This window comes from Macrobrachium nipponense, chromosome 44 (genome assembly GCF_015104395.2).
Source record: "Macrobrachium nipponense isolate FS-2020 chromosome 44, ASM1510439v2, whole genome shotgun sequence".
NCBI lineage: Eukaryota > Metazoa > Arthropoda > Malacostraca > Decapoda > Palaemonidae > Macrobrachium > Macrobrachium nipponense.
This window is the reverse complement of record NC_087221.1, coordinates 13,217,815-13,243,754: the sequence shown is the minus strand read 5'-3', so window position 1 is coordinate 13,243,754 and position 25,940 is coordinate 13,217,815. Positions and strand designations below refer to the sequence as shown.

The 25,940-nt window shown below is 38.7% G+C and overlaps 1 long non-coding RNA gene across 1 annotated transcript in view; it reads left to right on the top strand.

The window, feature by feature from the left end:
- Window positions 1-18,169, top strand: part of LOC135204028 (uncharacterized) — a 40,844-nt gene extending 22,675 nt beyond the window's left edge. The window contains exons 3-4 of the long non-coding RNA XR_010312079.1: window positions 6,600-6,754; window positions 17,979-18,169. This is a non-coding gene — a long non-coding RNA (uncharacterized LOC135204028). The remainder of the gene's footprint in view (window positions 1-6,599; window positions 6,755-17,978) is intronic.
- Window positions 18,170-25,940: the final 7,771 nt, after the last annotated feature.

Genomic DNA, 25,940 nt, shown 5'->3' with positions numbered 1-25,940 from the left:
ATTCGGAAGAAGAGGGTGACGGGAGAGAAGGAGTCTCGAACTATAAAGTTCTAACTGACCTTCTTTTACGAGAATACGGAGATTCTTTAACTCCTGCCGCTCCTCCTTCACCTCGATCACTGTTTTCGAGTGCGACTGTGCCTAAGTCTTCGTCGGTCTTGAAGATGAGACCTACGATCTCTATGAAGAGAGCGCTTCAGTCCTTAGACAAATGGATGTTGTCTAAGAAAGGATCTGGGGCAGGTGACCACCCTTTCTGTATGCCTCCAGCCATACTTTCTGGCAAGAGAGGTTTCTGGTACCGAACTGGGAGAACATGGGCCTTTCTCTTCCAGCGGCAGCCGAAGCGGACTTTTCACCTTGTTGACTCGTCAAGGAGACACGCTTTGAATGGAGCTCGCGTGTCTTGGGCTATTTCGGAGACGGATCATCTCCTCAAGGGACTCTTCCATATTTTGGAAGTGTTTAATTTCTAGACTGGTCCCTTGGGTGATGTCTAAGAAAGCTCATGACTCGGATGGTCTTGACCCCGAAGTCATTCTCAGTATTCTTGCTTGTATTGACAAGGCGGTACAAGACGGATCGGGAGAAATCTCCTCTCTTTTCGGAGCAGTACTCCTTAAGAAGGAGGAGTATTTTTAGTTCTTCATTCCTAACCAAGGCGGTTTCTCCTCACAGAGAGCAGCCCTGGTTTTCGCTCCCATGTCTGACTTCCTGTTTCCTTCTCAGTTAGTGAAGGACATTTCTCGATCACTGGACTGAGAAGGCGACTCAGGATCTTCTCCTGCAAACTGCAAGGAAGAAGAGACCTCTTGTTTCTGTTGACAAGAAAGGACCGACTTCTACGGTTCAGCCCTTTCGAGGAGGCCTCTCTCCAGAGCTACCTCTAAGAGAAGAGGTCTTGAGAGGAGAGGTAAGGCTCCTTCCCACCGTCCCTTTAAGAAAGGGAAGTGAGACAGACAACCTCCAAAACACCAGTGGGGGCCAGGCTTCTCGAATTTGCAGACGCCTGGGTTTTCACTCATAAACTCAGACGCCTCTTCCATGTCCATAATCAGGAAGGGATATCTTATCCCCTTCCAAGACAGTCCTCCACTAACGACCATTCCGCGGGAACTGTCAGCCAGATACAGGGACCCTGTACTGAGGGATACTCTTCGTCTGATGGTGAATCAAATGTGGGACAAAAGAGCTATAGAACTGGTTCTAGAGCAAAACTCTCCGGGGTTTTACAATCGGCTTTTCCTGGTTGCGAAAGCCTCGGGGGGCTGGAGACCAGTTCTAGATGTCAGCGCTCTGAACAAGTTCGTTCGAAAGGAGAAGTTCTCTATGGAGACTTCGGCCTCAGTCCTTGCGGCGTTATGTCAAGGAGATTGGATGGTGTCGCTGGATCTCCAGGACGCCTATTTTCATGTCCCGATTCACCCTTCGTCGAAGAAGTACCTCCGTTTCATGACGGGGGGAAGGATCTTTCAGTTCAGGGCCTTGTGTTTCGGCCTATCCACAGCGCCTCAGGTCTTCACAAGCCTGATGAAGAATGTGGCGAGGTTTCTTCACCTCAAAGGCGTCAACATCTCTCTATATTTGGACGATTGGCTCATCAGGGCCAGAACAGAGAGACAGTGTTTGGAGGACCTTTCTTTGACCCTAGACCTGATAAAGGCGTTGGGACTACTCGTGAACCTCGAGAAGTCACAGCTGATTCCCAGACAGAACTTGGTCTATCTGGGGATTCAGATGGATTCTCGGGTTTTCGAGTATTTCCTTCGCAAGAGAGAATCGTGAGAGGCTTGGAAAAAGTCTCTCTCTTCTTAGGGAAAGAACGAACTTCGGCGAGGGAATGGTTAAGCCTACTAGGCACCCTTTCCTCGCTCGAATAGTTCTTTCCTCTAGGAAGACTACATCTTCGCCCTCTTCAGTTTTTCCTAAGGAGATCGTGGAACTGGAAGACGGGACTTCTCTCCGACAGTTTTCTCCTTCCAAGGGAGATGAAACCACACCTGCAATGGTGGTTGTCCCCTCTAAAAGAGAACAAGGGAATTTCTCTGGAAGTTCCGAACCCAAACCGAGTGTTGTATTCCGACGCATCGGAGAAGGGTTGGGGAGCAACACTAGGACCGAGAGAAGTGTCAGGCACCTGGAAGGCAGCACAGGTGTCCTGGCACATAAATTGCAAAGAACTTCTAGCAGTTCACTTAGCGCTAAAGTTCTTCGAACCCTTCCTTTGTGACGAACAGTGTGGTCCAAGTGAATGTGGACAACACTACAGCCCTGTCCTACATTCGGAAGCAGGGAGGAACACACTCTGTGTCGCTTTACGAGATAGCAAAGAGATTCTGCTAATTTTGGCCTCACAAAGAAACCATTCGGCCCTCGCTAACAAGATTTGTTCAGGGGACGAGAAACATCAGGGCGGACAGACTGAGCAGGAGAAGCCAGGTCCTTCACACAGAATGGACTCTTCATTCAGAGGTGTGTCAGAGTCTTTGGGATCTTTGGGGCACTCCTCACGTAGATCTGTTCGCCACATTCCTTTCCAAAAGGCTGGAAGTCTTTTGTTCAGTGGTGGAAGACCCAAGAGCTCTCGTGGTCGACGCCTTTCCTGCTGGACTGGTCTCATGTGGACGTGTACGCTTTCCCCCCTTTCAAAATCCTGGGACAAGTGTTGAGAAAGTTTGTAGCGTCCAACGGGACAAGGATGACCCTGATAGCCCCGTTTTGGCCAGCACAAGATTGGTTTGCAGAGGTGCTGGAGTGGACAGTAGACTTCCCAAGATCCCTTCCAAAAAGGATGGATCTTCTCAGACAGCCACACTTCAAGAGGTTTCATCAAAACCTCCCCGCTCTCGCTCTGACTGCCTTTCGACTATCGAAAGACTTGTCAGAGCGAAGGGGTTTTCTCGCGAAGCTTCAAGCGCTATCGCTAGAGCCTGCAGAGCTTCCACTAGACGAGTCTATCAGTCGAAGTGGGAGGTATTCAGAAGGTGGTGCAAGTCTAAGAAGTTGTCCTCCTCCAGTACCTCTATAATCGAAATCGCCGATTTCCTGTTGTTCTTGAGAGAGGTCTCTCATTTGTCGGTATCGACAATCAAAGGATACAGGAGCATGCTGTCGGCAGTATTTAGAAAACAGAGGCCTAGACATTGCTGACAATAAAGATCTGCACGACTTGATTAGATCGTTTGAAACGACAAAATCGAAGGAACTAACTCCACCCAGCTGGAACCTGGACGTAGTTCTCAAGTTCCTTTCGTCGGACAGATTTGAGCCTCCCCACGTAGCTTCGTTCAGGGATATAACAAGAAAATGCTTGTTTCTCCTATCTTTGGCGACAGCCAAAAGAGTTGGCGAACTTCATGCCCTAGAAGATGAAGTCGGCTTTAACAAAGACTCGGCCTTTTGCTCGTTTAGAACTCTGTTTCTAGCGAAGAATGAAAATCCATCGAATCCCTGGCCCAAGAGATTCGAGATCAAAGGCTTATCGAGTCTAGTAGGGAGAGAAACAGAGAGGTCTCTTTGCCCGGTAAGAGCCTTGAAGTTCTTCTTACAAAGAAAGAAACAAATGGGAGGCTCTAGACAAAGTCTTTGGTGTTCGATTAAGGACCCCACAAGAATCATGTCTAAGAACGCATTAGCTTTCTTCATTAGGAGCGTCATTACGGATGCTCACAAGTTCTGTCCTGACTACTCTTTTCCGCTTTTAAGAGTAAAAGCCCATGAAGTTAGAGCAGTGGCGACGTCTCTCTCTTTTCAGAAGAATATGTCATTAAAGAAAATCATTGACACGACATATTGGAGGTGCAATTCAGTTTTTGCATCTCACTATCTTAAAGACGTTCGCGTGACCTACGAGAAATGTTTTTCTCTGGGACCATTTGTATCGGCGGATACAATACTGGGTACGGGAGCAAACACCAATCCTTAAATTTGTACATACCTTCTACTAGATGTTCTAGATTCCTGCTGACAAAGAGGCTTGGTGCTGCACTGGCGGCCAGTCACTGTTGTTCAGTAAGGAACTCTTGTGATATCTTTTAGGGGAGTATTTAAAATTTTTTTTTTGAGAATTTTTGTATAAATGAGTTTTTCGTTTCGAGTTATGGGTTGTTTGTTATGAGTTCGGGGATAACTCAGAACAATTCTATATACTAACATGGTGGTTAGGATCAGGTGGTCGGGATTGGTTATGCTCCTTCACAAGGTGTGTTGTCATAGAAGTGGTCCAGTACCCATTGACAAGTCCTTTTAGGCTCTGCCGAGTAAGCGGTTCTTATACCCATCGACAGACCCACAAGAACTCTAGCCATAGATCTAATATCTCGCTAAAGTCTTGAGGTGATGCAGACTACCGGGCTACAGCCACGAAGTCTACCACCTATCAGGTAGGAACCAAGGTTTTCTTTTATACCTACAACATATGTTGTTTACCTGTCTATTCCATATTAGCTGTCTCTGACCCTCCACCAAAGGGTGCCAATCAGCTATGTATATATCTGACAGGTAAGTTCATTGTATGAAAATGATATTGTTATAATACAATAAAGTTTCATACATACTTACCTGGCAGATATATACGATTAATGGCCACCCAGCCTCCCCGCAGGAGACAGGTGGAAGAGAGAAAATATGATAGAAAAACGGGAATGGTTCCTAGTCCCTGCCGCTCAGGGCAGGCAGGTAGATCACCTGACCTACCGGTAGCGAGTGGCGCGAAATTTGAATTTCTGTCGGGGACGACGGAGTCTTAGCTATGTATATATCTGCCAGGTAAGTATGTATGAAACTTTATTGTATTATAACAATATCATTTTTTCACACCAATGGAATTGCCACCACCATGGATTTTAAATAGAGTAAAGATATGTACCTCCCTGTCTTACCTACTCAAAAAACAAATGGCAAGTACGGAAATGTACCGCCAACATGCTTTGGAGCACATTAGAAGAAAAGGCGACAAATTTATGATATATACAGACGGCTCCAAAAATAATGTTGGAGTAGGAGCATCTGCATATTCGAAAAAAATAATTTAAGTTAAGTAAAAAAAAGCCTACCTTCAATATCATCAGTATTTACTGCTGAAGTCACAGCCATACAGATGGCTCTAGATATGATATCTGAGGCAAAAGCAAGTGTCTCTGTTATTTTCAGTGACTCACGTAGCGCTATAGATGCAATAAGACAGTATAAACCAGGAAACCAAATAGTACAGGAAATTCAAATAAAAATTCATCAACTCCTCCAATCAGGAATATCAATGGAAATATGTTGGATCCCAGCACACGTGGGTGGGAATAAAGGAAATGAATATGCAGACTCTGCTGCCAAATTAGCCTGCACTATCCCTCCAACAATTTCATATGCCCCAGTGTCAGACTGGGTAAAATCAGTTAAAACATTAATTTACCAGGATTGGAAAGAAGAATGGGCCTCGGTGCCAACAACAAATAAACTTAAAAATATAAAAACTGAAGTCTATGCATGGAGGACATCCTCACAGGAGGAAAGAGCAAAAGAGGTGATCCTAGCAAGTGGCTACGTATAGGACACACAAGATTCTCACATGGTCACTTGATGTCAACACCACATGCTGACCCAGTGAAATGTAACAGATGTCAAACACCCATGACAGTACAGCATTTGCTTGTTGAGTGCCCAAATTGACCCAGCAAAGATCTATTTATCTGCGGAGTTCGGAAATGAAAAATATTCTTGCGGAAAGCAGGGATTTTTCAATTAATAAAATCATAAATTTTTTAAATAAGACGGGTTTCTCAAATAAAGTCTAATTTTTTTTTTTTTTTTTTTTTTTTTTTTCTCTCTCTCTAGGATTGATCCCTGAGAACCAGCCCGAGAAGAGTCTACTTGAGACTCAGAGGTCTGGAAAAACTAAACACCTATTAATAATAATAAACCTAAACATTAATATAGAGGTACACCACAGTTTGATGTATTGGAAGATTGGTGAATAAAAAAATAACAGGCTGGATAAAGCAGATGTAGAACAAAGGAAAATCATGAAAGTAATAATTTTTGTATAAAAATTCAGTCAATAAATAATGTAAAAAATAATGTGAATAATTGTGGTCATAACAGAAAAACTGAGTTTTAAAGGAAATTTACTCCTGGATCAGAAAAAGTATTAGACTGAGTGTTATCTACAGTTTAAAGTTATACAGGACAAAGTTACTTTCAGGCATTCTTTATAATCCCATAATAGATTCAGTTTTTTGTAATTTACTATAAGATTCATTATTGTGTTAAGCCTGTCATTTATCAGAAATATGTAAATACTTTTGAGATTGTAAAATGTCACTCATAGGAAATGCTAAATTCAATTGTCATAGTTTTTTGGCTTTGTTATCATCATCCTTGTTTATTTGGCTTTTTTATCATCATCTTCATTTACTTCAGTGCTTACAAGCACAGAGATACAGCATATTTCAAGATTTATATGTACTACCTTCATATTTGTTTGAAGAATTTAATTTCAGATAGTTTCTTACTTGTTGAAAGGTTACAGCCTCTTATCAGGGATGTCTTAGTTAAGCATTTTTCTTTTCTTAATGCATGACTATAGAATATTCTTCTTTACTCAGGTGGCCTTGTTAAAGATGGAACATTTGTTTCCATGGTTCATCACCACATAAAGAGGTTGTGTGCTGAAATGTTGAAGGATGCTGTTGCTTTGGTGGATGCCTTTGCCCCTCCTGACTTCATCCTACGGTCTGCTCTTGGAAATGCAGATGGAGAGGTAAAGTTTCACAAATTTTAGTTTGAAAAGTAGGTTTTAAATCCATAAAAAGGAAAAATGCCTGAAATTAACGGGTGTAGCACTCCCATAAGGCCTCATTACAACGTAGGTAACCATAGCTACCTAAGGATTGGAGGGATTTGCTTTAAATTTTTACCACTTGTTACACAACTGATACTGATAATATCTGCATTAGGAAATAAAAAAAATTTGACCTCTTAAGTTTATAAATTTTCCAGTTGAAAAGAGACATGACATCATTTGTAATAAATCATATACAAAAAAAGTTGCACTTAAAAATGTTTTTCCTATGCTAAATAAAAGATATATACAGTAGCACACTCACATAATGGACCGTGGTATATTGTACTTCAGACATATCAGCGCAAAATGGAAATAGTATTAATTTGAGGGCTTTTGCCTCCGGATCTAGCGTTGGCTATGTAATATTCACTATTTGTATCGTATTATAAAATACAAACATAACGAATGTGCATCTTTTCCATGGCTCTTTTAAAAAGTTATACTTTACTTCACTGCATCCAATATTATACCTTGTATGTATTTCATATTTTTTTCCACAAAATATCCTTGTAAAATTGGGTGTGTCTTATGCAAGGGCGCATGGTCATTGCTAAAAGAATACTTTTGGTTTTTAGATGGTTTGTGGTGTATTTCTGTTTGAAATGATTTTTAATTGTTTTAGAATGATAATTTTTGTATTTTTGTTAGAAGTATCAAATTAGGCAGTGAACTGTTAAAATAGGCAGATATATACAAGAAATATGAGTTTCTTTTATAGTGAGGTTGGGTTGGATGCTATAATCCATTCTTTCGGTGAGCTACTGTAGTTATACTAGGTGCTGTGAAATTTTAATTGAATTTTGTTCAGTCTTCTTTAAGGAGGTATGCTCCTTTACTTTGCCAAAAATCTAATTTTGGGGGAAATGGTGAAAGAAAAAGGTTATTGCTTATTTTTATTAAATAACTTAATAGTGCGTAATTACATAGCTATTACTTTCTAACTATATTGTGGCAGCTTAAATTCAGAAATTCGCAGTAGCGCGACTGTTGTTATAGTGTAGTTAACTAAGCCCGCCCACTTTCAGCTTAAGAGCTCAATTAGTTTCTGCTGGTCAATGACTGAACATTGGTTGTCTTATGGCTGTTCTGGTGAAGGATTCATTCTTTTGGTAGCTTTCATGCTAATTACAATTAGTTTGGAAGATTTTGACTTGACTTCTTCATGATTATGATATATTTTAAATCATGCTGGCCTCAAGTCTGCTAGTATCTGGTTTTGCAGCAAAGGCTGCAACACCAGGCTGATGTCAGCCCAGTACAGCGCACATGATTTTTTGTCATCGTAAAGGGCAAATCTTATCTGACTTGTGAAGCGTGTTGGTACTGTGATGAGGGGAAATGGAAAACTTGGAATGTACATATACCTTGCCAGACTTCAGAGAGACAGGAGAGAAAGGTGGCTGCTAGAGCCAAAGCTGGGGGTTCTGCTTGTCGATGTACCTTTTCTGTCTACACCTGTGACTGCTTGTTCCTCCATTACCAATACTCCAACTTTTCCATCTACTCTGTTACCTGGCTCCCAAACTTATGACCTTAATGTCATCGCCAGCCTTGAAGCCAGGATAGACCAAAAATTCAGTCAATTAGTTAACATTGTGGCCCAAATAGGGACATCCATTAAGGTCCTTATGGACAAGATGAGTGCCAGTGATGTAGGTGCAAGTGCAGTGTCAATGGAGGAGGTGGCTACCCATTCCGCCAATGCTCGTAGACAAAGGTCTCTGTCAGATTCCCTTAATCCTGGGAGGAGGCATACCAGAGGTCCAAGGGAGGTTGGTGGGGTTTGCTCACAGGTAGTTGCCCCCTCAGCCTGTTGTCCGTAAATCCCATGATGTGGTGGACAGTTGTTGGAAAGGAGTCCATTTGAAAGTGCAGTTGTTGTCTTCTATCGATTCGGGCTCTTTGAGTGCAGACAAGAGGCATTATTCCAGAATTCATAGCCAAAACTCAAAATCCATCAGTAGTAGATGACAGATTTGTCTCCTTTTCAATACCTTCTTTAGGAGAGTTTGTGGATGACGACCCTGAAGAAATGTTATGTCCTGTCAGGGTACTACGAGTTTACTTTAAAAGAACTTGACATCTCAGACCGGGATGCCTTAGGCTTTTTGTGAGTACAGGATGGGTCAAGAAAGAAGTGTCCAAGAATACAATATTGTTTTGACAGAGACTGGAGTGTCAAATAACCTTGAGAGAACTAGAGCCTATGACATCAGAGGCCTGAGCTCTCTTTGGCATGTAAGAAAAATATGTCTGTGCATGCTGTGGAGATTTTGAAAGCTGATGTAAGATGTTGCCCATAGATCTTTGGACACTTTTTCCTTGGGTCCAGTGGTGGCTGCTCACTTTTTTCGTGCATTTTGTACCTACTTCTTTACTTACAGGCAGTATTAGGGAGAATACCATCATAAGCTAGAACGGACTAGGTACAAGTGAGTGAGACAGCCATGCTGAGTGGGTTGATAAGAAATCCACATACAGGGAAGTGGGTTTTCTTACGAGAACAGATATCATGTAAACAGAAATTACTAGATTGAATAATGTGTACTACTAAATTTACTTTAACATAATGCAACAAATGTCATAATGACTAGATATTGTCATGGAAAATTAAGAGATTACACTCCAATATGGCAAGGTGGACACTGTGATACAAAGCTCTCTCCACCCTTTTGCAATGGCGGCATGCTGCACAAAGCGATTTTGCGCATGTCCATTCCATGTTTATAGTTCCATGGTCTCTTCCCTTCTCAGGAAGAGAGCTGTAGAGGTGTTCAACATTGAGATACAAAGCTCTCTCCACCATCTGCAATGGCAACATGCTGCCCACGGCAATTTCGCGCATGTCCATTCCATGTTTATAGTTTCATGGTCTCTTCCCTTCTCAGGAAGAGAGCTGTAGAGGTGTTCAAGGTCGTGAACACAGAAGGTTTCTTCGACCATCTGTTTGTCATCCCCAGGTCATCGGGAGGTTGGAGACCTGTCCTGGACATCAGCACTTTGAATTTCTTCCTTCAGAAAATAAAATTCAGAATGGAAGTGAACCAGTCAGTCCTGTCATCCATTCACTCAGGCGATTGGATGGTGACCATCATGCCCAAAATTAAGGACGACCTTCAGTGGTGCCTTTCAGAAATAAGGTTTTTAGTTGGAAAGTTGCTTCCTCCTCTGAGCACCAGCCTAATCTTATACTCGTAGAAATTTGGGCCTCCAGTCATTTGCAGCAGTGAAATTCAACAGAACAGTAGCGGTCCATTCAGACAACACAACCCTCTGTCTTACATCAGAAACCAGGGAGGTACTCAATCCTTCTTCCTTTATGAAACAGCCAAGGATCTTGTCTGGACCCAGGGGAATCACACCAGGATTACCACAAGATTCATCCAGGGCAAGCTGAATGCCCTTGCGGATGAACTAAGTCGCTGTAGACCGATTCTGCCCTTATACCTAGTTTTTTAAATGGTCGTATCACAAAAAGCATTTAACCATGAATTAGAAAAACACTGCGAATAGCGGGGTCAACTGTATTTGAAAATGAGTAAATTATTTTTTTTTTTATCAAAATGTATTTAGTCATGAAAATAACATTAAAATACAATAATTAGTGAATATTTATCAACGGATAAATGTGTTAATACTAATTAGTTAAAGAGAGCCTTTCCCTGAGAGAGAGAGAGAGAGAGAGAGAGAGGAATTAGGATAAGGATGTCTCAAAGACTTATTAGTCCATCATAGAAGATATCATGTGCTTACTCATCTCTAGGAGCAGGGTTTACTGTGCATTCACAGTCCTAATGATTTTGTATAGCTTTCTTTTACTCTTCCACACTGTTGCTGTTTACAACTTCTGGTGGTAGGTTATTCCATGTGTCACATATCTTGTATGTAAAGAAGTTCCCGCAATGAGATGTGTTCTAGTTTCCATCCATTATTTTTTGTCTGGTTTTTGTTTAACGTAAATAGGTTACTGTCTACTTTTGTTATGCCTTTCAGTATTTTGAATGTTTCTATTAGTTGTCCTCACAATAGTCTTGTTCAGGCTCTCCAATCACCTTTGGTAACCTATTTACCTGATGGATGTTATTAGCTTTGTGGCTCTTGCTTGTACACCTTCTAATCTATTTATGTCCTTTCGTAGTGTTGGTGACCAAAACTGTACTGCATATTCAAGAGGAGGTCTAACTATGGATGTGTAGAGTTGCAACACCATTTCCTTGTTTCTGTATTTGAACTGCCTCTTTATGTATCCCACTATTTTCTGTTCCTTCTTTTCAGCTTTTATACAGTTTTGTGGATTTTAAGTCTTCTTATTTTACACTTTTTATGTCATTCCTAAGCAGTATGTAGTTTGCACGAGGGTTCTTTGTTCCTATTTGTAACACTTTACACTTGTCCAAGTTAAAAGGCATTTGCCATCTTTTTGACCACTCTCCTATTTTATTTAAATCATTTCTTACTCTTTCCACTGTATCTGGGTCAGCTGCATTTATACCTAGTTTGGTGTCATCTGCAAAATTGGCTATCCTGCTAGTTAAGCCTACATCAATGTCATTATAATGTAAATGAAAAATAGGAGGGGCCTAAGGAGACAGAACCCTGAGGAACTCCACTTGAACATCTGCCCATTCTGATTCTTCACCATTTATTACAACTATGAGGGATTTCAATATATCCTTTGACCCCAAGATGTCATCTGTTATTATAGAGACTCACTAAGATGGCAACACTTTCCTACCCTTGGAGTCAGGTTTGTTGACATTTGGAACAGCTGCACCATCACCCCTCTCTCAAAGTCTCTATGCACTAAAAGATGAGACTAAAATCTTACTAACTCACTATAGTATTTTCTTTAATGAATTGATATTATTGCTGTTAACATTATTTGAAAATTTGTAAATCATTTTTTATCATACAAAAAATAATCTTCTTAGAGAGAGAGAGAGAGAGAGAGAGAGAGAGAGAGAGAGAGAGAGAGAGAGAGAGAGAGAGAGAGAGAGAGAGCAGGTGTCATCAATTCCTTCTCTGCCAGCTCGTGGTTAACATCAGTGGTTAGTGCAGGCTTTTCCTTCATCGCTGGATGGTTTTTGACTGTCGTATTTTGGTGAAGTACTCACTTTGTGTTTTTGCTAGTTGTTTGCTTTCAATTTAGTTAGTTTTGACTGCAATTAGTTGTGGCATTTAGTTGCCGTCATGTCAGATTCTAGCTCTTCAGGAGTTAGGTTCTGTGCCGGAGGGTGCAGGGCTAGGTTGAAGGTTAAGCCTATGTACAACCCACACTCAAAGTGTATTAACCCTTAAACGCCGATTGGACGTATTAAACGTTGACAAAAATTGTCTGTTGGGTGCTGAATTGACGTATGAAATGTCGACGCAAAAGTTTTTTAAAAATTCGCAGAAAATAGTTATAGGCCTACCAGCCGAAAACTTTTGTATCACGCACCTTGAGGGGATGCCTGGGAGTTCACGGATCAAGCTGTTTTGTTTACAATCGTTACCCAGGCGTGCAAGCGTGAATTTCTTTCTTCTCGCACTAAAAATCATCAGTGACACATCTTAGAAATTATTTCGTCACTTTGACATAATTTTTGCTCCATTTTATATTAGCTGTTACATAGAGTTTTATATATGAAAATGTGTGCAATTTCATGTAGAATACAACAAAAAACAACCCATGGTTGTAGCTTTCATCAGTTTTGAAATATTTTCATATAAATATCGATGTGCCAAAATTTCAACCTTCGGTCATCTTTGACTCTACCGAAATAGTTGAAAAAACGCAATTGTAAGCTAAAACCTCCTTATATTCTAGTAATATTCAATCATTTACCTTCATTTTACAACAAATTGGAAGTCTCTAGCACAATATTTCGATTTATGGTGAATTTATGAAAAAACTTTTTCTTTACGTCCGCGCGGTAACTCTTCCGAAAAAATCAGAAATTTTTTTGTCCAAAAGTCGTAATGTTTGCATTGTTTTATATGAGCCGTTACATAAAGTTTTATATATGAAATGTGTGCAGTTTCATGTAGAATACAACAAAATACACCCATGGTTGTAGCTTTTATTAGTTTTTGAAATATTTTCATATAAGTACGATGTGCCAAAATTTCAACCTTTGATCAACTTTGACTTGACTGAAATGGTTGAAAACCGCAATTGTAAGCTAAAACTCTTACATTATAGTAATATTCAATCATTTACCTTCATTTGCAACAAATTGGAAGTCTCTAGCACAATATTTTGATTTATGGTGAATTTTTGAAAAAAAAAACCTTTTCCTACGTCCGCGCGGTAACTGCCGAATGTCGTAATGTTTGCACCGTTTTATATTAGCCGTTACATAAAGTTTTATATATGAAAATGTGCGCAATTTCATGTAGAATACAACTAAAAACAACCCATGGTTGTAGCTTTTATCAGTTTTGAAATAAATATTTTCATATAAGTAACGATGTGCCAAAATTTCAACCTTCGGTCAACTTTTGACTCAACAGAAATGGTAAAAAAACGCAATTGTAAGCTAAAACTATTACATTCTAGTAATAATCAATCATTTAACTTTATTTTGCAACAAATTGGAAGTCTCTAGCACAATATTTCAATTTATGGTGAATTTATGAATAAAACTTTTTCCTTGTGTCCGCGCGGTAACTCTTCCGAAAAAATCAGAAATTTTTTCAACCGATTGTTGTAATGTTTGCACCTTTTTATATTAGCGTTACATAAAGTTTTATATATGAAAATGTGCACATTTTTGTGTAGAATACAACGAAAAAAACAACCCATGGTTGTAGCTTTTTATCAGTTTTGAAATATTTTCATATAAATAACGATACAGAAAAAATTCGACCTTCGGTCAACTTTAACTCGACTGAAATGGTCGAAAACTGCAATTGTAAGCTACAACACTTATGGACTAGTAATATTCAATCACCGTCCATTTTGGCAACAAACGGGAAGTCTCTAGGACAATATTTTGATTTATGGTGAATTTTTTTAAAACCACTTTATTTACGCCAGTGCGTTATGAATTCATGCATCATATTGTGATGATATTTTCTCTGTGTTGCCTTGATCGTTTTACAATTTGTTATATACCAAAATCATCGCAATTTAGTGTACAATACAACAAAAAAATAATTAACTCATTAGCTTTAACCGTTTTGCTCACAGCGCGATTTGTATACAATTATATATGACATTTTTTTTTTGCGCTGTCATATATTCTATTATATATGATAATATTTGGTTTTATTTCTGATGGTTGCATACTAAACTTCAGGCAATGACAAAAAAAGGAGCAAAAAAATGAACTCTTAATCTTAAAAATTAAGCGTGCTGTGATTTTTTCTTTGAAAAAAAACTTTTTTTTCCGCTTCGGCGCTCACTCGCGAACTCCGCCGGCATATGGGAGACACTTTCAGAAATACCGGCTCAGTGATTAAGGGTTAAGTGTAGAGGTAATGGGTCTGAGTGTACTCGCAAATCGGCTTGTGATGAATGTAAAGATTGGAAAGGCAATCAATGGAATGTTTTCTAGCACATTCTGTTAAGCTAGTAAAGGATAGGACGAAAAAGGCAGCTCTTAAGGGGGCCGGCCGGCTAATGCCATTTTTTAAGGACAGGACTATGATATTCATACCACTTAATAAGGTGACTTGGGACATCTCCAAACCGCTATGAATTTTGCCTCTGACCTTCGGTTTGTGCCGCCAGGGCGATTTATCCCGAAAATAATAATTTTTTTTTTCAAATTCTATCTCCTCCCTGAATTTAATATTAAGACCTAGGATTACTACCATATATAGACTGATGTAGACCTCCAATCGAATGAAGGAGTTTTTTTTTTCTAAAAGTCATTTTTTTGCTAGATATGAATTTTTTCAATATGGTAAAAAAAATAAATCAGGAGAAAAAATTTATAAAAAAAAAAGACGAAACAAAATTGGAAAAAAGGGCTCTATTTGATTGTTCTATAATGTCTTTCTGAGTTATATACCAAATCCAATGTTATAGCTTTAAAAACTAAGTGAGAAGATAGATTTTGAAGGTCAATAAGTATAGTTTTGAGATACGGGCGTTCAAAGTTTTCCTTCGTATTTCTATAAAGACAGTGTTAATAAATAATGATTATTATGAATGTATATTTCTTTTTTGTGTATTAATAAACCAAAACTATTTTATTTATCATAATTTAATCATAAATGATGATCCCTTTGCTCATATATCGTAGCCTGCTTGAGGCAAGATGGGGTACTCCTTCCTACGCAACTCTCTCTCTCCCCTTCACTAACTCGGCTTATTACAGCGAATTTTCTTCTTCTGTATGTTAGCGAGATGTTTTGCCTGTATTTTCCTCTTTGGCATGATGAAATTCTTGCCGAAACAAAGATAAACAAACGTAAATGCAAGAGAATGTCAGAGGTGAAACTCGAAGGTGTACTCTCTTTTTACAAAAGACAATTTAATAAATCATGATTATTATGAATTTCCATATTCCATTTTGGGTATTAAAAAACCAAAACTTTGTTATCATAAATGAAGATCTCTTTGCTCAAAGATCGTAGCCTTGGGCACAGTGTGACGTGTGCTGTCAGGCAAGATGGGGCGTTACTACGCAACCCTTCCTACGCAACCCTCCCCTCTCTCTTCACTAACTACGCGTATATTACGATATTCAGTAATAATACTTGAGTGACTTTTCTTCGTCTGTATGTTAGCGAGATGTTTTCCTTGTCTTTTTCCTCATTGGCATGATGAAATTCTTGCCGAAACATACTTAAACATATGTTAAAGCAAGCGAATGTCAGAGGTGAAATCGAACGTGTAGACTACTTGAAGTTTGTGCTCGCACTGATGGTTGGACTTGGTTGGTAGCTGACTGAAGTCTCTCTTCTCGACTCGGGGAATGTCTACAGATGCCATTTCTCCCAATTTCCTTGACAATAATTAAAAATTTAAAAATTTACGATAATAGAAGAAATATTGCATTTTCTTGTACGGATCAATGTTTTAGGCTTATTGAGTTACGATAACTAATTACCCTGTAACTACGAAAGTAAGAGGAATTTTGATGAAATATTTCGTATACGTATTCTCAATTGCCATATGAAGCTCCATGAATTTTTTCATGACTTTGCATTTTTTTGCCCTATACCCCCCATATATAGAGGTTCCGGTGGCCCCCTTAAGAGCTGAAAGTAAAGCTAGTGTAGCCTTTTCTGCATCTTCCATAGATCCAGCTCTCTGTTTCTTCTCCTCCTCTAGCCGTGTCCCCAATCTGAAGTCCTCCTCCTGCTCATTTAACTCCTTTACCGGCTTCCTGTGTAGTTTCTTCCAATGCCATTGCCAGCCTCAAATCTAGGTTAGAGAAAAAAAGTTTATGTTCTTGGCAATACGGTTATGGAGTTAGGTTTTTCAGTTAAGTCATTTCTAGAAAAGGCTAACAATAATGAAGTGCCAAGTGTTAGTGCAGTGCTTTCCGAGATGGTGGCTTTTTGTCCCACCAGTTCTCCTAGACAAAGGTCCCTGTCCCGCTCCCCCGCCGCAGGGAGAAGACAAACTGAAGGTCCAAGGGAGACAGATGGAGTTTGCTCACAAGCAGTCACTTCCTCCATAGATCCTGTAGTGTACTAACAGGATTCGACAGAACACTGTTGGAAAGGCGTTTCCTTCGCTGGTCCATTATCGTCGGAGTTGAACGATTCCTCTCTTATGAGGTGTCCTAAATGGTGTTGTAATTCAGTTTCGAGTCCATTGAAAAGGAGTGCGACGGCAGGAGATTTCTCCCCTTCTCCTGTTAAGAAGTCCAAGGAAGTGGATCGCGGTTCCATATCCTCCTTGTTGTATTGCGACTAATACTTCTCAAAATAGTTTTTCAACTTCAGACACTTCAGACCCTCAAGGAGGGCATTGTATTTTGGCCCCTTTGAAGCATTCGATGCTTGTACATTTGTTGAATGCTCCTTTGACTTCTCATGCGATGTTTTCTTTGGCGAGTATGGATCCTTTGGTGTCGAAACTTGCGACTTCTGGCGTTTTGACTCCAACTTCTGCTGTTGACGTCGACAATCCCTGCCACATCTGTGAATACAAGGTCAAGACAGTTGCCAGCTTGATTTGAGGGTTCATTTATTAATTTTGTTTATTTGTATGGTGTTTTTATGTTGCATGGAACCAGTGGATATTCAGCAACGGGACCAACGGCTTTACACAACTTCCAAACCATGTTGAAGAGTGAACTATCACCAGAAATACACATCTCTCCCTCCTCAAACTCATGGCCACTGAAGTGGCATGCCAACACCATACTGACCACGCCACTGAGGCCCTTCATTTATTAATTGCATGGAGCATGCACCTCTGCAGACTTGAACACTTGTACCTAAGACAGTAAGCAGACTGCAAAAAACATGGACCCAGATTGTATATTCTTTGTAGCACCTGCTTGGTTACAAGCTGAGCAGGTGAAATAAAGAAGGCAGGAAGGAGAGCATCGGTTAAATTGACCATGGAGATTAAAATTAGTAATTGACGAATTGCCGTAGATTACCGTAAAAGCAAATTTTCTGTAAATTTAAAGACAGGCAGTTAAATGCCAAAAAGGTATACTTTTTTTTATGGGGGAAAGAGAATTTATAAATTTCTGTATTTCTTTAATATTTTAAGAACAGCAAGTTTTTCTTGGTAAACTTGCATGAATGACTGACCGTACAATTTTGTCTTTTAATTGTTTGGTATCAGATTGAGATTAAAACCAGTTACTATATCAAGTGATAAAGTAAAGTTTTAAGGTCACAAGCCATTAAGCTAGAATGGTGTTTTTCCACAGGGGAGCAGCTAAGGATTAAGTTTTTATGAAATCTTAGTTTATAAACTATGTAAAGAAAAAACCACACTATGCAGCAATGTTATACTAGAAGGAGAAAGAAAAATCCAGTATAATGTATAATTCTACTGTTTATCCAGTAATCAATACAAAAATAGACATATAATCATGATTATACTCACTTGTAAACCAGGTTATTCATTGAATCTCATTTTGGATGAAAATTTTTTTTCCTTTTTATTACCATAATTATTTATGAACCATTATTTTCTATTTTGTAAATAATAACTACAATGTCTTCATTATCACAGGTTTATCAGCATTTAAAAACTACGATGTTCTCTGCTCCTGGTGCTATGTCTCGTCCAAAACACTGGAAAGAGATGAGATACAATGTCCCTTCATCAAAGCTGTAGTAAAAAGATAATTTGAGAGGAATTCCAAACTTGGTGCTGTATTTTAGTCACAATTTAGTAGTGTTGGTACTGTAGTTCAATATATATATATAAAAAAGGATATATTTACACCAGTTAGTTACCTTCAAGTGTTACTTCAAGAATTGAAATATAATTTTTATTATTACCTTTAGTTTTGAAGTATTTTCTAAGGTAACAAGTGTATAATACAGTGACATTGTGCCTTACAAGATTGTTAAATTTCTTAAAATATATATTCTTAAATTCTATTTATGGAAATTTAAGCACATTCTCTACTCAAATTTTCATGTGTAGTCTCTCAACTCAAATTTTCATGTGTAGTCACTAACTAGAAATGTTTTATTTTTTTTATAGATTTCTTGACAAGTGACAATTTATTTTTTTATAGATTTTTTTAAATAGATTTCTTGACCAAGTGGAATCTGTTGAAAATGTTAGATCTTGACTAATCATTCCATTCTCTAAAGTAAAAGTGGGAGAGGGGCCAGTTTCTAACTAACAGTTTATTTACTTGCAGATACGTATAGGAAAAATATACTCAGAATGAAAATTTTTAAAGTATGTAAAATGTTATATTTTATAATCATGTAAATATAAAAATGTTTTATTCAAGATAAAAATAAACATTTTAGTAGTATAAGTATTCTATTCATCCTTTATAAATTTTTGTATATGTATTTCTATATGCTTTTGATGCATATTTCACAGTGAAAACTTCTTGTATGGTAGCAATTAGGCTTTTACAAATTAACTTGATAGATGTATCATTGTATATTTCCTGTAATCTTTTCCTTTTCAAGTAATTATTGCTACCAACAACAAAACACTATAAAGAAATTATAACATGTTAAAAGTACATTGTTCTTTTATGTAGATTTAACCCTCTTACGCCGATTGGACGTATTAAATGTCGACATAAACTGTCTCCCGGGTGCCAATTGGACATATTAAACGAATTTTTAAAAAAGTTTTTTTAAAAAGTTCGCGGAACAATACTTATAGGCCTACCAGCCGAAAACTTTTGAATCACGCGCCTTGGGGGATGCTGGGAGCTCACGGATCAAGGCGTTGTTTTGTTTACAATCATTACGCAGGCACGCAAGCGCGAATTTCTTTCTTATCGCACTAAAAAGTATCAGTGACACATCTCAGAAATTATTTAGTCACTTTGACATAATTTTTGCACCATTTTAAATTAGCCGTTACATGGAGTATTATATATGAAAATGTGCGCAATTTCATGTAGAATACAAAAAAAAAAAATACTCATGATTGTAGCTTTTTATCAGTTTAGAAATATTTTCATATAAATAACGATGTGCCAAAATTTCAACCTCTTCGGTCAACTTTGACTCTACCAAAATGGTCGAAAAACACAATTGTAAGCTAAAACTCTTATATTTTAGTAATATTCAATCATTTACCTTCATTTTGCAACAAATTGGTTGTCTCTAGCACAAGATTTCGATTTATGGTGAATTTATGAAAAAAACTTTTTCCTTACGTTCGCGCGCGGTAACTCTTCAGATAAATTTTTTCGTGCGATTGTCATAATGTTTGCACCATTTTAAATTTGCCGTTTCATAAAGTTTTATATATGGAAATGTGCACAATTTCATGCGCAATACAACTAAAAACAACCCATGGTTGTAGCTTTTATCAGTTGAAATATTTTCATAAATAATGATAAGTGCCAAAATATCAACCTTCGGTCAACTTTGACTCTACCAAAATGGTCGAAAAAACCGCAATTGTAAGCTAAAACTCTTATATTCTAGTAATATTCAATCATTTAATCATTTATCTTCATTTTGAAACAAATTGGAAGTCTCTAGAACAATATTTAGATTTATGGTGAATTTTTGAAAAAAACATTTTTTTCACATCCGCGCGTTACGAAATTCATGCATCATTTTGTGATAATATTTTCTCTGTGTTGCTTTGATTGTTTTACAATGTGTTATATACCAAAATGATTGCAATTTAGTGTACAATACACGAAAAAAAATTACTCGTTAGCTTTAACCATTTTGCTCACAGCGCGATTTGAATACAATTATATATGAAACATTTTGTTTTCGTCGCTCCTCATATATCGCATTATTTTATATATGATATGATATTTTTTTTCTCTGATGGTTGCATACTAAACTTCAGCAATGACAAAAAAAGGAGCCAAAAATGAACTTTTAATCTTGAAAACTAAGCGCACTGTGATTTTTTGAAAAAAATATTTTTTCGCTTCGGCGCTCACTCCGAGACTGCCTCGGCATACGGGAGACGATTTTTATTATACCCCTTTGGCGTAAGAGGGTTAATAAACAAACATTTTCATTGTTCTAAAATATTCAGTGATGTACCACCATTTTTTCTTTTCAATCACAAATTTTTTCTTTTTTAAGAAAAAGAGAGCATAACAAATCAGGCCCTTTAACTCGGCAGAGAGCAATTGCTGAAACTAGGTAAAATCGTACGTAGTAAGATTGTGAACTGGGTGTTAACCCCCCCACACTTTTTCCTTTGGCACACCAGCGATTAAGCAGGGTACCTGAGGGAGGATTATGATGATGAAAGCTGGTTTGTACAAATATGCAAAATTAAAATTACTTGAAATCTGTGATTTGTTCCTATGGGAAGACAAACCATTGCCTTTTATGCAGATGATACTCACTTCCTAGATGGGAGATAGTTTCCCAACTGACTGGTAAATTGAAGTTCCTGGTCATGACTAAGTAGAAATACTGACTCCTGCAGCCTCCTAGCTGGTCTGGTATCATTATACCAGAGTAATAGAGGCGCCTGAAACCTGAGTGAGAAGTGTATGGAGTGTTGCTCAACTAGAAAAACCTCCAAAATCCAATTGTGACCTCTATAAGGGATAAATAAAGGCATTTAAAATGTTTGACATAATTTGGCGAGTTTAGATTACAGCTCTACACACACACTCCTTGTTAAAAGGGAGAATGGAGAGTTGCATCTTATAAGCCAAAGCTCCAAGAACTGGATGCTTGATTATTATTAGCTCACCTGCATCTGTGGCCTCTTCCAGTGTATACATAGCCTGAAGGTACGCTCTCACAGATGGAGGAAGAGATAATCTAGTAGATGATTTTCTGTCTGAGAGGAGCTTTGACAACTACAGGCAGTCAACGGTTATCAGTGGGGGTTCCATTCCCTGGGGTCTGCCAATAAGCGAAAACCGCCATTAACTAGCACTCAGTGATTTAGGGTGCCAAAAACCAGTTATCAGTGCCATAAGCATCCTTATGGCGCTAATAACTGGAACTCGTCCCGTTATGGCGCCATAAATCGCCAATTTTATAGACGAAGTGCCATAAAACCGAATCACCGATAACCGAGGAACTGCCTTTATACAATCTGTTAAGCAGCAACCACAGGTCCCAAGAAAGTATTCAAAAACTTTGAGGGTAACATCCTTAAGAAGAATGAGTTACTTGCGCTACTGGGAACTTACTCCGAAATGCAAGGGACAGTAATATGACCCTGGCTTCATGAGCAAGGGCATGGGACTGTCTCTTACATTTATCAGTAATTTCCCAGTAGCACAGTTTAACCAATTGTGTCTAAGGGGCATCACCCTTTTATGTACTAAGTACAAAAGCATGTTGTCTGGAACACCATCAAAGTCCAAGAGAGAGGAAAATGATGAACTATTATCTTGTCAGAAACTATGAGTTTTGGGTTCTCACCACAAACTCAAGAATTAAGTAAAAGAAATTCCAAAGCTGAACAAGATAAGAAAGGCCATGCAACTCACCAATGCACTTTGGTCAGGGTGAAGGCTGGTAGGAAGAAACTCAAGTTTTGTCTTGGTCCAAGCAGGGAGGAGGACATTATTGACACCAATACTGTATGTAATAGCAAAACTGAAAGTGCCACTTGTAGAAATGAGTTGGAAGCAAGGACTTCATGGAAAAAAAAAAAAAAAAAAAAAAAAAAGGCAACACATCCGCACTCACAAGAAGGTGCACGGTGGAACCATTCTTGTAAAAACTTTTTGCTTAATGTACCTGTATGTTTACAGCACAGGTAATGACCATCATAATTGGTGTCCTCCACAGGTCATGATCATTTTATGATGAAAGCGTTTATGATAACTAAATACTTAATATACTATTTAAAATTTCTATATAAAATATCCAAACTGTATGCATATAACTGGTTATTTTCATCATTAAGACTGGTATTGCAAGAGGAATCTGTATCTGGGTATGTCCATAGATACAATAGCATTGAGGGTTTTCCCACTGGACCAGAGGTTACAGAAGTTCCAGACGGTGGTGCAGTCCTTCCTGTCACAAGCTGAACAACCAGCTCACCAGTGGCAGGTTCTGCTAGGTATCTTGACATCCCTAGAAAAGCTAGTCTACCTATGTTCTCTTCAATGGAGGTTGCAGGAGTTCTGGTCCCCGGCGGGCGATTTCCCTCAACAGCAAGTACCACTTTCACATCTGGTGAGAAGAGACCTGTGTTGTTGGTTGGATGATCAGAATCTTACAATAGGAGTCCCTCTGCTCTCTCCCCAATCAGATTATCTCCTGTTTTCAGATGTATCCATCAATGGTTGGGATACTCATCTAGAAGACCTTCTAGCTTTGGGTGTTTGGAGTGCTGAGGACAGGAAGCATCACATCAACGTCTTGGAAATAAAAGCTGCATTTCTGGGACTCAAGGAGTTCTTGGAGAAGGTAGAGGGATATATAGTCGCTCTGATGTCAGACAACACCACAGTGGTAGCCTATGTCAACAAACAGGGAGGGTTAGTGTCTCACCAACTCTACTCGTTAACAGTAAAGATACATCAGTGGGCGATCAACAACTCGGTGGAGCTCTAGGCAGATACATTCCAGGCAAGAGGAATGTAGTAGCCGACAAATTAAACACAGAACCAAATCCTTGGCACGGAATGGTCTCTATATCAGGACATTGCGAACAGGCTATTTCTTCTTTGGGGAAGGCCCATGTTTTCTCGAGTTTTAACTAACAAAATAGGCTGTTTTCAGCAATTTATAGTGGTTCCAACTATTCCCACCGATTCTATTTGCAGGGGGGGGGGGATGTCTGGTACATATCCCCCACAAATAGGGGGGGAGGCCACTGGTACCGAGGGATATTCCCCCATGGCGTCAACTTCTTTGCCAACCTCATGTGGAGAGGTTCCACCAATCAGCAGTCCATCTCTCCACGGCTGGAGTGGAGACTATCAAATATCTCCTCCGAGCGAGGGAATTTTCTAGCAAAGCAACAAGCCATAGGTCCGGCTATCTCTGGAAGTCTTCGTCAGTAGTTTATCAGGGCAAGTGGGCGGTCTATTGTGATTGTTGTCATCGAAAGGGTTTCTCTCCACTCAGAACCTCTGTTCAGCATATAGCGGACTACTTCATCTACCTCAAGGGTAGTTTTATGCCTAAAGGGCACAGACATCACTTCATCCTGAAAGATCTCTTTGTTGTTTAGGAGTTTCGAGCAATCACTTCCTCCCACAAATCCTGATCACTTTCTGACAGACCCAACTGCAGCCTAATAATCATTTCAAAATTTAAGGGGGCCAGCCGGCTAATGCCATTTTTTAAGGACAGGACTTTGATATTCATACCACTTGATAAGGTGACTTGGAACATCTCCAAACCTCATATGATTTTCGCCGCCTCTGACCTTCGATTTTGTGACGCCAGGGCAATTTATCCCGAAAATAACCATTTTTTCAAATTCTTATCTCCTCTCTGAATATTTAATATTAAGACCTAGGATTACTACCATATATAGACCTGAAGAAGACCTCCAATCAAATGAAGATTTTTTTTTTCCAAGTCATTTTTTTGCTAGATATGAATTTTTCATTATGGTAAAAAAACAAACCCTATAAATCAGGAAAAAAAATTATAAAAAAAAAAATGGAAAAAAGGGCTTGATTTGATTGTTCTATAATGTCTTTCTGAGTTATATACCAAATTTCAGTGCTATAGCTTTAAAACTAAGTGAGAAGATAGAGTTTGAAGGTCAATAAGTATAGTTTTGAGATATGGGCATTCAAAGTTTTCCTTTGTATTTTTTATAAAGACTATGTTAATAAATAATGATTATTATGAATGCACATTTCTGTTTTGGTTATTAATAAACCAAAACTATGTTATTTCTTGTAATTTAATCATAAATTATGATCCCTTTGCTCATAATCATAGCCTGGGGCACTGCATCAGGCAATATGGGGCACTCCTCCCTATGCACTCTCCCCCCCTCAACTAACTCGGCTTATTTCAGCGTATTTTCTTCTTCTGTATGTTAGCGAGATGTTTTCCTTGTATTTTCCTCTTTGGCATGATGAAATTCTTGCCGAAACAAAGATAAACAAACGTAAAAGCAAGAGAATGTCAGAGGTGAAACTCAAATGTGTACTCTCTTTTTACAAAGACAATGTTGATAAATCATGATTATGAATTTCATATTCCTTTTTTGGGTATTAATAAACCAAAAATATGTTATTTATCATAAATGAAGATCCCTTTGCTCAACGACTGTAGCCTGGGGTACTGAATTTTTTCATGACTGCATTTTCTGCCCTATACCCCCATATATAAGGGTTCTGGCCGGCCCCTTTAACCACATTTACAAGGAGACATACCTATACTTTTCTGCAGTGTGGCATTATATACCCACACTGCTCGTCCTGGCATACATGTCCAATCATTGTCACATTTACTCATTCGCAAAATTTCAGTCATCGTTCTAACAGTCCTTTCAGCTAAACCAGTTCGCACTGGGCATATATGGAGTAGAATATACATGCACAATACCCCATCCTTTCAAATTCCCATCCCACAAACTCAGGTTCATTATCACTCGACATTTTCGTCGGCTTATTCTCACACACAGAAAACATCACTTGACCCACCATTTGCGCAATAGTTTCACTCCTCTTATCTAATGGGAACCACATCGGCAAATTTACTCATGTGATCCACCATCACAATCATCCCCACGTGTCCTCTTGCAGTCCTCAGCAAAGAAACACAATCAATCACAAGCATTTCAAACAGTTCTTTCATCTGCAATTGCGGACTCTCATGCACACACACTGATACTTTCCCCTCTGACAGTCTTCACATGTTACAGCTATATCCATACAAATTTTACTTAAAATAGGAGCATACAATCTCTCTCCTGCATTCCCATAACTTATTTTTCCCCATATGCCCAAACCGATCATGCACCATAAAAATCTTAAATAACCCAGGTGCATACAATCTCTCTCATGCATTCCCATAACTTATTTTCCCCATATGCCCAAACCTCTCATGCACCAACAAACACATAATCACAGCTGACTCAACAGAAAACACTGGCACATACACTTCCTTGCCAAACATCCCTTCCTGATGTAAAAAGTACACTATGTTTTAACACACTACAAACTGTTTAGCAACCCTCTTTTAATATATCCAATTCACATGGCCAATCTTCCACACGCACTCCTCCCAAAACACATTGTCGCAACATCCTTATCTCAAAGCACTTATCTTGCATTTCCTCAATCAATAAATCATTCTCACTTCTAGCAATATCAATCATACCCACAAAGTTTGGTACAAACACATTACTATCTTGAATCCTAGCTATTTTTCTACCCCCCTTCCTAAGACTTCCGTTTCCTATATCTACACCTAACTCATATGAGCATCCTAAAAAAATCTATCCCTATCAAAAAGCAAGCTGGCATATCATTTTCTCCCATAATTATACTAGTTATGTATTACATACTTCAAGATTTCCAAACCTAACCTTTAACTGTACCTCTTCCCATACTGAAACACTTCC